This window comes from Triticum aestivum, chromosome 6B, assembly GCF_018294505.1.
Source record: "Triticum aestivum cultivar Chinese Spring chromosome 6B, IWGSC CS RefSeq v2.1, whole genome shotgun sequence".
NCBI classification, from domain to species: domain Eukaryota; kingdom Viridiplantae; phylum Streptophyta; class Magnoliopsida; order Poales; family Poaceae; genus Triticum; species Triticum aestivum.
This window is the reverse complement of record NC_057810.1, coordinates 270,208,925-270,222,634: the sequence shown is the minus strand read 5'-3', so window position 1 is coordinate 270,222,634 and position 13,710 is coordinate 270,208,925.

The window sequence follows — 13,710 nt, the reverse complement described above, 5'->3', positions numbered from 1 at the left end:
ATATAAAAATCTAAAGTTAAAAGACAGAATTCGAACTCATGTCATCGCGTTGCGAGCATCCGGCGCTAACCAGTCCAGCACATTTTTGTTGTAGACCATGCTGGAGATATACCTCCATGTCTACTCTTCCATTCATTCCTAAATATTTGTCTTTTTCAGATTTCAAATGGACTACCACATACGGATGTGTATGTAGACAAATTTTAGAGTGTAGATTCACTCATTTTGCTCCGTATGTCTTTTTAGGAAGGGGTCAGATTTCTCCTTGATTTATTTATGAGGTATCCAGATGGTAGTGCACCGCCAAGAAAAGAGGGTAACATCAAAATTATGGACTACTTTTTTTAGTATGTTGGTAAGGTTTGGTCATAATCACCTGTTGAAATCTCTAAAAAGACAAATACTCCCTCCGTCCGGAAATACTTGTCATCAAAATGGATAAAAGGAAATGTATCTAGACGTATTTTAGTTTTAGATACATCTCTTTTTATCCATTTTGATGACAAGTATTTTCGGACGGAGGGAGTATTTTGGAACGGAGGGAGTAGAAAACAGAGTTGGTGATGATGGTGTGTGTGCCATCCTGCAATATAGGCCGTCGGATTTATATCTAACAGATAGGAAAGAAACTATGGCAATTTTGCAAAAATATACCCACAAGCCTCTCCACGTTCGCAAATAAGGCCTTCCCTCGTTCAACCTTTTAAGATAAACTACTCATACAAATGCATCTTGATGTTCCGTGCAACGCCCGGGTAGCTAGCTAGTTTCTTTAAAAATAGTTGTTGCCATAATTGGGTTGAAGTGATATATTTTATGTCTGCCCCGAATGATTTCAGATTTACTAGTAGTAATAAAGAAAAGGTTGCCTTGTTAATTAACAGAAAACAGGGTGAAAACTATCACAAGAGGCCAGTAAAAACAAGGCACACTGGGTTCAGCGTCATCGTCACTACAGCTGTGCGCGCGCGAGAAGTCTACATATTGAGGGGGCTACTGAGCGAGGCATAGAGACACAATGTTTGAGAGAGAAACCAATTGACAGATTATGATCAGATCGAGTTGTCACCCTTTTGCTATCATTGTTGGGGTGGGGGGAGGGGGAGGGAGAGAAAGACATATCGAGAGTGTGTGCGGTAGGCACATAGGCACAACTAGCGAGTGTGCGTGTATGTGTGTGTGTTTGAAAGAGGATTAGATAGATTACTATCAAGATCGAGGTGCCACCCTACTCCTTCAGTGTCGGGTAGTGTGTGTGTGTGTGTGTCTATGTGTGTGTGTGTGTGTGTGTTTGAGAGAGAAGCCAGTCGATAGATTAGTATCAAGATCGAGGTGTCACCCTACTCCTTCGGTGTTGGGAAGTGTGTGGGTGTGTGTGGGGGAGGGGCAGTGACACTCACATATCTCTACTCTTACAAAAAACAGAGTTGGTGATGATGGTGTTCCTGCCATCCTGCAATATAGGCCATCCGATTTATATCCGACGGATAGGAAGGAAACTATGGCAATTTTGCAAAAAGATACCCACACCCCTCTCCGCATTTGTAAATAAGGAATTCCCTCATTCATCCTTTTCTCCCACAAGATAAACTACTCATACAAATGCATCTTGATGTTCCGTGCAACGCATGGGCATCTTGCTAGTACGGAGAAGGAGTTTGTGTGACACATATCTAGCTATATTAAGGGATAAGTAGATAGCATTTGTGCGAGGCATACTTATAGCATCATGAAGATAAACAAACGGTGTGCATGCAAGTGCCGGAAAAAATGAAGCGAGAAACAATGAGCGCGCGCGCGCGCGCGCGCGTGTGTGTGTGTGTGTGTGTGTGTGTGTGTGTGTGTGAGAGAGAGAGAGAGAGAGAGAAATCTCAAAACAAAAGGTGCTCTGTTGGAATCCCATTGTATATATTCATATGGTTCCGGAACTCGAGTTAACCTTAGGCATATGTGTGAGAGGCATTATTATACTTTGAGACATCAGTGGTTGTGGGTGGGCGGAATTAAAGTGGTGGGCGTGTTAGACAGAGAGAGTGTGTGTGTTTCTGTGTGAGAGACTTGTGGGACGGGGTAGAAAGACGAATTTAACCTTGATGGAGGGAGCGAAATACACGAACTGTGCGTATGTGATTCCAATGCCCACAGGGAAATGAGATATGTATGCGTGTGAGAGAGATTGCATAATTCATTCACGTATCACTGTCTAGCGATCGTGTACGTGCATCGCTTGAACATCAATCAATATCTACTTCATATCGTGGCCAAAGGTATAATATTGATTCAATGCTATAAATATTGGACACTCACATATCACCTTTTTTATATTTAAATAAACCTTTTCAGTTGTGCATGCCAAAGTTATAGTGATGTTTCTCCAAACAACCAATGTAGCTATCATGTACATGCACCATTGTTACTCTTGCATTCAAATTCATTAGTCTTGGATGATTTATGTTTCTATTTTGAAGTAATATATGTAATATTCATATATAAATTCAACGGGTACGCAATTTATGAAATCGAGGCTATGTAAACATATGAGGTAACACTTTTAAGTAGCGGACTACAATATCCATTTATTTTTGTGTGCCTCTACACTAACACGTCAATGCATTATGTTTAAAGTAAATAACCAATGACACTAAATTATCTATTTCCACGAGAAATACATAGGCTGAGCGTTTGATCCCTTCTTTTGTGAACGTGCCACTACACCTATACGATTGGCCGCATCCGTGTGAACGTCCATGTTATCGGTGCATCATCCCGAGTTATTTTCTTTTTTTCTGGGGTGGACTTCACACCAGTTATTAACTGCTGACGCATGCCCCGTGTACACAGTCTAGCATGAACTTCCCGCTAGCACGGTCCAAAATTAGTTGAAACTGGATACAAACGATCCCGCAGGCGGCAAAATCTCCCGCCTCCTTCTAAAATTTCCACCACCTTAGTCTTCAGCATGCAAAATTCCCCTTTTGTCTTTGGTGCACGGAGACCAACTGTCACATCCTAGCTAGCCATGCATTAGAGTGTTGCATCATGTTTACTCTTTCATCAGAAACTTGAAATGGGGATCTGTGAAACCCTCAGAATCATTTTGAAAATGACCCAAATAAAAATTTCTCCAAAAGGGTCCAAGAAAATGCTCATGTTGCTCTCTGAAAATATTGGACAGAGATAAAAATCAAACCAATATTTTTAGTGGCTCATGGACATTTATTTTGGGCATTTGGAATTAATGCATAAATATTTGCATTGGAAATATATTAATTATATATATTAATATATGCCCAAATATTATGCCATTTATAAAAGAGCTCTGGAATAATATATATAGCTCCTGCAAAAATTGGCATAAGTTAAATAAATGATTTAATATATTATTTAAATCAAAACAAATGTCAGAAATTAGAAAACAGAAAAATATATAACAGGAGGAGCTTACCTGGGCTCCTCCACTGTGCGGCCCAGCCAGCTGGCCGGCCCAGCCAGCAGCCGGCCCAGCCCACCACTGCAGCCCTCCGTCGTCTTCCTCCCCTCGCCCCGAAGCTGCTGCGTGCTCGCACGCGCACGGCCGCGCGGCCACCTCCTGCTTGCCGACGAGCTCCTGGCCGCGTGGACGACTCCCGCAGGCCGTCCCGATCCCCCCTGCTCTCTCTCACTCTCTCCCGGCTCTTCCCTCCTCTTCCTCGCTCTCTCTCTCACACGGCCGAACACCACCGTCGCCGCCGTTCGCCGTAGCAGCCATCTCCGGCCACCCCTCGCTCCCCCGACTAGCTCAGAAGCTCCGCCACGACCCCCTCTTCCTCCCCACCACTCCACAGCTCCCCGGAAGCCCTGCATCGCCGCCACGTCGCCGTTCCCCTCTTCGGGCTCCGACCATCGTCGCCGTCGAATTCGTCGTCTCCGGCGCGTCCCCGAGCCCGCTTCGACGCCCACTGCAACCGCGGTGAGCTACGCCACCGTTTCCCCCTCTCCTCCCCCTCGTTCCCCCACCGTAGCCTCCTCCCCACCACGGCCGAACCTCCGCCGTCGCCGAGCTCGCCGTCGACGCACTCCGGTGACCATTTGGTCACCCCGGCGAGTCCAACGAGTTCGCAAGACCCCGTAGAGCATCCCTAGCGCCTCGCTTCGCTCGACTTCGAGCTCCAACCCTGTTCCCGTGCACGACCGAACCCCGGCGGCCGCAGCCGAGCTCGCCGCCGTCGACTCCGGCCACCCCGACCCCAACGGACTCCGCCAAGAGCTGCGGTTTGTCCTCAGCTCCACTCCGGTGGTCTCCGCGGCCCCTTTGGTGGCCGAAATGGCCAAAACCACTCCCGCCGCCGCGTCTGGCTCGCCGGCGGCTAAACACCGGCGTCGCTGGCTTTGACTTTGACCCCAGGTGGGCCCTGGTTGACTCCCCTGAGTCAATGACAGGTGGGGCCTAGCCCTGCTAATTATACAGGATTAGTTTTAATTAAATCTTAATTAAAATAATCACCCTGACATGCGGGACCCACTGTCAGGTTTGACCCAGACCTTTTCCGTTGACCTGCTGACGTCACACTGACGTCAGGCTGACGCAATAATTATAATTTCTGGATTTAATTTAAATCAGGAAATTCCAGAATATTATTTAAACTTCAAAAATTCATAACTTTTATTCTGTAACTCCAAATTGGACAAATTATATATGAAAAATGATCAGAAAAATCCAATCTATCCATCTGTACTATTTTCATGCATGATCAAACAATTTAAATTGATGTTTCAAGCAGAACAAGGAAAAGCACTTTAAGAGGCCATGTTTGAGTTTGAAATTTGAATCTTTGATTCAAATTTGTTCAAACCCTTCTGGTTTTAGTTGCATTAGCCCAACACACTCATATTGCCATGTTTCATGCATGCATCATATAGTTGCACATTGTTTGGTGATGCTTGTGTATCGATGTCCTTTGCGACAGGTTCTGCCTCCGAGGAGTACCGTGATTACCCTAACGAAGAACCGTATCAGTGCATCGAACCATCAGGCAAGCAACCAACCATTTGATCATATCGATACAATCCCATGTTCTCGCTCCTGCTCTCTTTTACTGCATTAAGACAACGCGATTCAAACTGCTGTGTGCTACGGTAGTTGAACCCATTTCCTCTGCATGACCTGTCATTGCCACAGTAACTAGATGAAACCCACTAGCATGTGTAGGAGTTGATTGAGCCCTATGTATGTGTTGTTCCTACCTTGCTATGCCTGCTATGCTTAGAGTCGTGTCAGGTCTGGTTCATCTGGGTGATGGGCTAGAGTGAAATGATTATGTCGGTAATGAGAGTGGTGTGGTGAACACGATTTGGTAAAGGTATCGATGAAAGGCCATGTAGGAGTACATGGTGGGTTGTTTCATTGAAGCCGACCTTAAGCACTGAGATCTGTATGTGTGATTTAAGAATCAGCTACTACCATGCATTGGGCCCGAAACCAATGGACCCTCTCGGCTTCTTATTCACCCTAGTTCTCCGTCCAGGAGTTGCAAGTAGTTTCTGGTGTTTGTAGCCTACTGGAGGCCATGGACAGCGCTGACCGTAGGGGTGGGCTGTGATGCGGTAGGTACGTGGCACGGTGTACCGAATACCCGTTAGGTATCTCGGGAACCCTGTTCACATCGTTCGGGGCCGTATGGGAAACCTCGGCCGGACTCCCTGCGGATGGAACCTGAATAGGCGATAAACCTGGACTAGAGGCTTAAGTGTTTAGGTAGGTCGTGGTCTACACCCACGTCGGCTTTCGCTTGAAGTCTGCCGAGCACATGTCGTGTGCAGACGCTAAGTGGTGGAAACATGTATGAAGAAGTACACCCCTGCAGGGTTAACATGATCTATTCGAATAGCCGCGTCCGCGGTGAAGGACTACTTGGTTGCCTATACAGTTCATAGACAAGTAAATGGAAACTACTAAAAGCCTCAAGATAAGTGTGAGTGCCGAGGATGGCTCTTCCGTAGGAAGACGGAGGTGGATCCTCGGTAGTGTAAAGTGGTGAGTAGTGGACTCGTGTGCGCAAAACCATTTCAAGTTGGAGTATCGTAGGATAGCCTAGCCAAGAGTCAAAGCTGGCTTGCTGCAATAACTCCACCAACCCTTCTTGATACTATGCATGTATGTAGGATCTGATGTAAGTCTTGCTGAGTACCTTTGTACTCATGTTGCTATAATCTACATTTTTACAGAAGACGCTGCAACCCCTTCTGATGGGTTCTATGTAGACGTTGACATCAACGAGTAGGCTAAAGACCCAGGTGGTGACCCTGAGCTTGTGAAGGACCACGTAGTATAGCTAGGCTTTCCAAGCCTCTTTTATTTTACTAGTTGTCTGTACTCGGACAAGTTACTTGCGCTGCTGGTTTGTATGACTGTATGACTTGTATGTGGGGTCGTGAGACCTGTACCTTTGTGTATGTTATGTATGGCTCACTGACCCTTAAATAAAATACTTGTGTCGTAGAGTCATGTTGTGATGCTTCGTTGTATTTGCACATATCGAGCATATTGTGTGTATGATTGAAATGCTTGGTATGTGTGGGATCTGACTATCTAGTTGTTTATCTTTAGTAGCCTCTCTTACCGGGAAATGTCTCCTAGTGTTACCGCTGAGCCATGGTAGCTTGCTACTGCTCTGGAACACTTAGGCTGGCCGGCATGTGTCCTTCTTCGTTCCTGTGTCTGTCCCTTCGGGGAAATGTCACTCTTTGAGTACCGGAGTCCTGTTAGCCCGCTACAGCCCGGTTTACCGGAGTCCTGCTAGCCCAGTGCTACAGCCCGGACCCACTTGCTGATGACCGACACGTTCGAAGCTGGGTCATGGATGCCTGTCCCTGTAAGTCTGTGCCACTTTGGGTTTACGACTAGTCATGTCAGCCCGGGCTCCTTATCATATGGATGCTAGCGACACTATCATATACGTGAGCCAAAAGGCGCAAACGGTCCCGGGAAAAGGTAAGACGACACCCGTGGGGATACCGTGCGTGAGGCCGCAAAGTGATATGAGGTGTTACCGGCTAGATCGATGTGACATCGAGTCGGGGTCCTGACAGCGTTGGCATCAGAGCCGGACTGCCTGTAGGTTCTCCAAGCCAAACTGGTCGATGTTGAGTCTAGAAATTCTTTAGTTATATGTAGGGGAATTGTTTGTGGGTTGGAACGTAAGGCTCTTTTTACTCCTTATACCTTATGACTTTCTGATCTGAGTCAGTCCATTCTTCCACCAGGGATAAGGAATTAGGATCTATTCTCTCTATCAGGATCACGTGTTACTAATCAGTAGTACCTTATAGGTTTGATGGATACAAGCCTAGTTCAGATCTACTACCACATTATGTTGTTAGAATGGTTTCAGAACTTTGAGGTGATGATGTTGAGTGTGTACGAAATCCTTTGTCAAATGTCTCAAATCCTTCTTGAGCATTTACAGCTGTTATGCTGCCGAAATTTTGCTAGAAATTCTAATGCCTTTGCATTATGATTGTGCTTTCAGATGGCCACTCGCGACCTCAATCAAGTGGTTCGCCTGACTCGATGCCTAGATGTACCCGGCCATACTGCTAAGTTGGTCAGGGTAATGACTGAGGCTGGATACCGCTGGTATCCCGAGTACACGGTCGAAGAGCAATTCCGAGATTTTAATCAAAGCCAGTATCTCTGCACTGTCAGGATATTTCCATCTTATCCTGGATCCACCGAGCCTCTTCACTGCTCCTATGGGCTCGGGGTTACTATTGAGATGGCTGTGCAGGACGCCGCCTACTCTATGATGACCATTATGCGAGTCAGATCTGGTTTATTTCGGGACTCTGATTTCCGGTATATGCCAGGATCACTTCCGGGAGCACAAGGGTATCTCCAGGCTATCTATGCTGACCCCACTCAGGAGGATTCACGGACTCGCACCACTGCTGAGATACTCGAGGATAAGGACCGTGAAAATCGGGCCTTAAGGTTAGAGCTCTTCAACACCCGTGCTGACCATTGGGCTACTTTGACTCGGTTCGCACCGGCGGTGCAAGCTGGATATTCGGATATGCGCGATCTCTATCCTGTGAGATCTGCTCTGCCGGACGTGATGGTTTGGCGTGATGTAGGAGGCATCACCCCACCTCGCGGTCCCCGCAGGCCACCGTTTGTTGGTCCAAGGCCTCATCCTAGCCCCTATGGTCCACAAGCTCCGCGAGACCGTCTGTTTCCGGATGATCATGTTGAGCTTCCAGGCTATGGAGGTGACTTCTACGAGGACTACTACGGATCGGTCTGAGTTAGCGGTAGTATCACTAGTTCGCACTAGCTGTGTCGTCTATCGTCCTGCGTGACTCGTGGGATATGACCTAGTTTGTACTCTTTCCGGAGGTGTAGAAAAATAATGTATAGGATCTTGGAATGCCTCCGATGAGATGTAATCCTCTTTTCACCGTAATAGTACTTTGTTTGGTCTTGTACTAAACCCTGTATGGTGTGTATGACGATGGAATAAAAGAAGCAGTTTCTGTATCTACCATGTCATATGGATGATCATCTTGCATTCCGATTTATTCCTTACATTATGTATCCTATGTCGGAATTTTATCATCCTGACTAAATCATTGTCTTGTTTACCTAGGATGGTCAACACGCGCGCTAACCCTGCTTCTCAAGAGCAGGCCGAAGGCAGTGAAGCCAGGGATGCAAATCTGCCTCATCACCCTTCACTAGCCGAGGTCATGATGGAAGCTGAGAAAAACAAGCGGGAGACCAACCGTTTATTGGAGCGTATTGAACAGAATACAGCACACCATCAGAGGGCTAACGTGGTGTCACTCAGTGATTTTATCAAATTGCATCCACCCACGTTCCACCACTCCGTCGAGCCTCTCGACGCTGATGACTGGCTTCGCAGTATCTCTCACAAACTGCGTTCCGCGCTGGTAGCGGAGGCTGACAAGGTCACCTTTGCTGCATATCATCTTGAAGGCCCCGCCAGTCTATGGTGGGAGAATTATGGAGCTATGCGCCCAGCGGGCCATGTCACTACTTGGGCTGAGTTCAGCGAGGCTTTCTGTGAACATCACATTCCGGAGGGTCTCATGGACCGTAAACATGAAGAATTTTGCAGTTTCACCCAAGGCCGACTTTCTGTGGATGCCTATAGCAGGGAGTTTGGTAATCTCGCCCGATATGCAACTGAGGAAGTGTCTGCTGACGCCAAGAAGCAAGCAAGGTTCCGTAAGGGCCTTAGTCCTGAGCTTCGCCGCGACCTCCGTCTGCATGAGTGCACATCTTTTCAGAAACTTGTCAACAAAGCCATTAGTGCTGAAACTGGTCAGACTGACTATGACGCAACACGCAAGCATGGCCGTGACATGGGTTCCTCATCCGGTGCTGGTCCTCAGAAGCGCCGCGTGTGGGTGCCCAACACCGCCCTGCAACCCAGATTCACACCGAGGCCATCTTTCCAGGCGCCTCGCCCTGTTCAACAGTCTGCACCGGCCAAGCCCTATGGGGGTCCAACCAACAATGCTCCTCCACGTACCAGTTCCGTGACTTGTTTCAAGTGTGGGGAATCTGGTCACTATATGCGTGAGTGTCCCCAGACCAACCCCAATCAATCTGCTAAAGCTGTTGGCCGTGGCAAGCCGACAGGGAAAGTGTTCCACGCCAAGCCGGTCACCGCTTCACGTGGCCATGTTAACTGTATCTCTGCTGAAGAAGCTCAAGAGGATCCCAACGTCGTTCTCGGTACGCTTCTTGTTAATTGCCACCCGGCATCTGTTCTTTTCGATACAGGAGCCTCTCATTCTTTTATATCTGAAAACTATGCTCGCTTGCATAACGTCGCATTCGGTGATATGCCAACCTCTATGGTAATTCAAACTCCATGATCCAAATGGCAAACTTCTAGAGTAAGCCATGGAAATGAAATCCAAGTTGACAGACTTGTTTTCCTCGCGTTGATAGCCCTTAAATCTTCAGATATTAATATCATTCTGGGTATGGACTGGATGTCAGCTCATCATGCCCAAATTGATTGCTTCTCTAGGACTGTTCAACTCACCCATCCTTCGGGGAAGATAGTCAATGTCTTGACCCGAATAGCCAAGCGACAATTATATTCTCTTAACGCCAGCCCTTTGCCAGACCTTGAGGACGTGCTGGTAGTCTGTGACTTCCCGGATGTCTTCCCAGAGGAATTGCCAGGTGTTCCACCTGATAGGGATGTTGAGTTCGTAATAGATCTCATTCCAGGAACCGTTCCGATTGCTAGAAGACCTTATAAGATGGCACCCCTAGAACTAGCCGAGCTTAAGAAACAACTCGATGAGTCCTTGAAAAAGGGTTTCATCCGACCTAGCTCATCTCCGTGGGCTTGCCCCGTCCTATTCGTCAAGAAGAAGGATGGTACGGACAGGATGGTTGTAGATTACCGACCTGTCAATTTGGTCACAATCAAGAACAAATATCCGCTTCCCAGGATCAACGACCTGTATGATCAGCTCGCTGGATCCTCAGTCTTCTCCAAGATGGATTTGAGGTTGGGCTACCATCAAATAAAAATCAGAAACGGGGACATTCCTAAAACGGCCTTTGTTACTCGTTATGGCCAATACGAGTACACCGTCATGTCCTTCGGTTTAACCAACGCTCCAGCCACCTTTTCTCGGTTAATGAACTCAATCTTCATGGAGTATTTGGATAAATTCGTCGTAGTTTATCTCGATGATATACTCATCTACTCCAAGAACGAGGAAGAACATGCCGAACTTTTAAGGCTAGTGTTGAAGAAACTTCGAGAGCATCGCCTTTACGCCAAATTTTCGAAATGTGAATTCTGGTTGTCAGAAGTGACCTATCTGGGTCATGTAATATCTGGTAAAGGTATTGCTGTTAACCCTGAGCGAGTTCAAGCCGTCCTTAATTGGACTCCACCTGAATCGATCAAGCAAGTTCGGAGTTTTCTAGGCTTAGCGAGCTATTGCCGTCGCTTTGTCGAGAACTTCTCCAAAGTTGCTAAACCTCTAACCGAACTCCTCAAGAAAGATAAGAAGTTCGAATGGACTCCACAATGTGAGCACAGTTTTCAGGAACTGAAAAGACGCCTGACCTCTGCTCCCGTACTGGTACCGCCAGACTTCTCCAAGGACTTTGTTATCTACTGCGACGCCTCGCGACAAGGACTAGGTTGCATTCTCATGCAAGATCAACACGTAATTGCTTACGCTTCACGGCAATTGCACCCACATGAGGAGATTTATCCTACTCATGATCTAGAGCTTGCAGCCGTAGTCTATGCACTTAAGACCTGACGACATTACCTCCTCGGTAATCGTTGCGAAATATTCACTGATCACCAAAGCCTGAAGTACATTTTCACCCAACCGGATTTGAATCTCAGACAGAGACGTTGGGTTGAATTGATCACAGATTTCGACTTAGGAATAACCTACACCCCAGGGAAAGCCAACGTCATGGCTGATGCGCTAAGTCGTAAATCTTATTGTAACAACCTGATGTTACAACAAAGTCAACCGCTTCTCCATGAGGAATTTCGGAAGCTTAACCTTCACATTGTTCCTCAAGGTTTTCTTTCCACCTTGGTAGCAAAACCTACTCTTACAGATCAAATCATCGCTGCCCAAAAGCGAGATAAGGGAATATCTAAAATCAAAGAGAACATTGCTAGCGGAGGTGCTAGTTGTTTCTCCACAAATGATCATGGTGTGGTGTACTTTGAGAACCGTCTAGTGGTTCCCAAGAACCAGCATCTACGGCAGTTGATCCTTAAAGAAGCTCATGAATCTCCTCTCACTATTCATCCCGGTAGTACTAAGATGTATCAGGACCTACGCCAGAGGTTCTGGTGGACTAGGATGAAGAGAGAAATTGCTCAGTATATTGCAAATTGCGACGTCTGTCCTCGTGTAAAAGCAGAGCATCAACGGCCTGCTGGCACCCTTCAACCCTTAGCTATTCCTGAATGGAAATGGGATAAAATTGGTATGGATTTCATTACCGGTTTTCCCAGGACCAAGAGAGGGAATAATGCTATTTTCGTCGTGGTCGATCGTCTTTCCAAAGTAGCCCATTTCCTACCTGTTCGTGAGAGTATAACCGCTAGTCAGCTGGCAGATTTGTACATCTCCCGAATAGTGTCTCTCCATGGTGTTCCTTTGGAAATTAACTCGGATCGAGGAAGTCTTTTCACCTCTCGATTTTGGGAAAGTTTCCAAAATGCTATGGGAACCCGTCTCTCCTTTAGCACCGCCTTCCACCCTCAGTCGAGTGGTCAAGTGGAACGCGTCAACCAGATTCTAGAAGACATGCTTCGAGCCTCTGTTATCTCTTTTGGAATGGACTGGGAGAAGTGCCTTCCATTTGCCGAATTCGCTTACAACAACAGCTATCAATCTAGCTTGGGTAAAGCCCCTTTTGAAGTTCTCTATGGACGACCATGTCGAACACCCCTTAACTGGTCAGAGACCGGGGAAAGGCAATTCTTTGGCCCGGATATGATCCAGGAAGCAGAAGAACAAGTTCGTATCGTTCGTGAAAAGTTGAAAACAGCCCAATCTCGTCAAAAGAGTCAATATGACCGAAAACATAAGGCTATGACTTTCGAGGTTGACGAGAAGGCTTATCTTCGGGTCACCCCTCTGAAGGGAACCCATCGTTTCGGTATCAAAGGCAAATTGGCTCCTCGTTACATTGGACCTTTTCGCATTCTTGCCAAACGAGGAGAAGTTGCCTACCAGTTGGAACTACCTCCGCACCTCTCCAGAGTTCACGATGTCTTCCACGTTTCTCAACTCAGGCGTTGCTTCTCGGATCCTATCCGTGAAGTGGACCACGAAACGCTTGATCTCCAAGATAATCTTACATATCGAGGGTACCCCATTCGTATCCTCGATCAAGCCGAACGTACCACGCGACGTCATAATATCAAGTTTCTCAAGGTTCAATGGTCGCACCATTCTGAGGATGAAGCAACTTGGGAAAGGGAGGATCGTCTTCGACTCGAGTATCCCGCCTTCTTCCCGGAGGAACCCAAATCTCGGGACGAGATTCTTTTGAGTGGGGGTGAGTTGTCACATCCTAGCTAGCCATGCATTAGAGTGTTGCATCATGTTTACTCTTTCATCAGAAACTTGAAATGGGGATCTGTGAAACCCTCAGAATCATTTTGAAAATGACCCAAATAAAAATTTCTCCAAAAGGGTCCAAGAAAATGCTCATGTTGCTCTCTGAAAATATTGGACAGAGATAAAAATCAAACCAATATTTTTAGTGGCTCATGGACATTTATTTTGGGCATTTGGAATTAATGCATAAATATTTGCATTGGAAATATATTAATTATATATATTAATATATGCCCAAATATTATGCCATTTATAAAAGAGCTCTAGAATAATATATATAGCTCCTGCAAAAATTGGCATAAGTTAAATAAATGATTTAATATATTATTTAAATCAAAACAAATGTCAGAAATTAGAAAACAGAAAAATATATAACAGGAGGAGCTTACCTGGGCTCCTCCACTGTGCGGCCCAGCCAGCTGGCTGGCCCAGCCAGCAGCCGGCCCAGCCCACCACTGCAGCCCTCCGTCGTCTTCCTCCCCTCGCCCCGAAGCTGCTGCGTGCTCGCACGCGCACGGCCGCGCGGCCACCTCCTGCTTGCCGACGAGCTCCTGGCCGCGTGGACGACTCCCG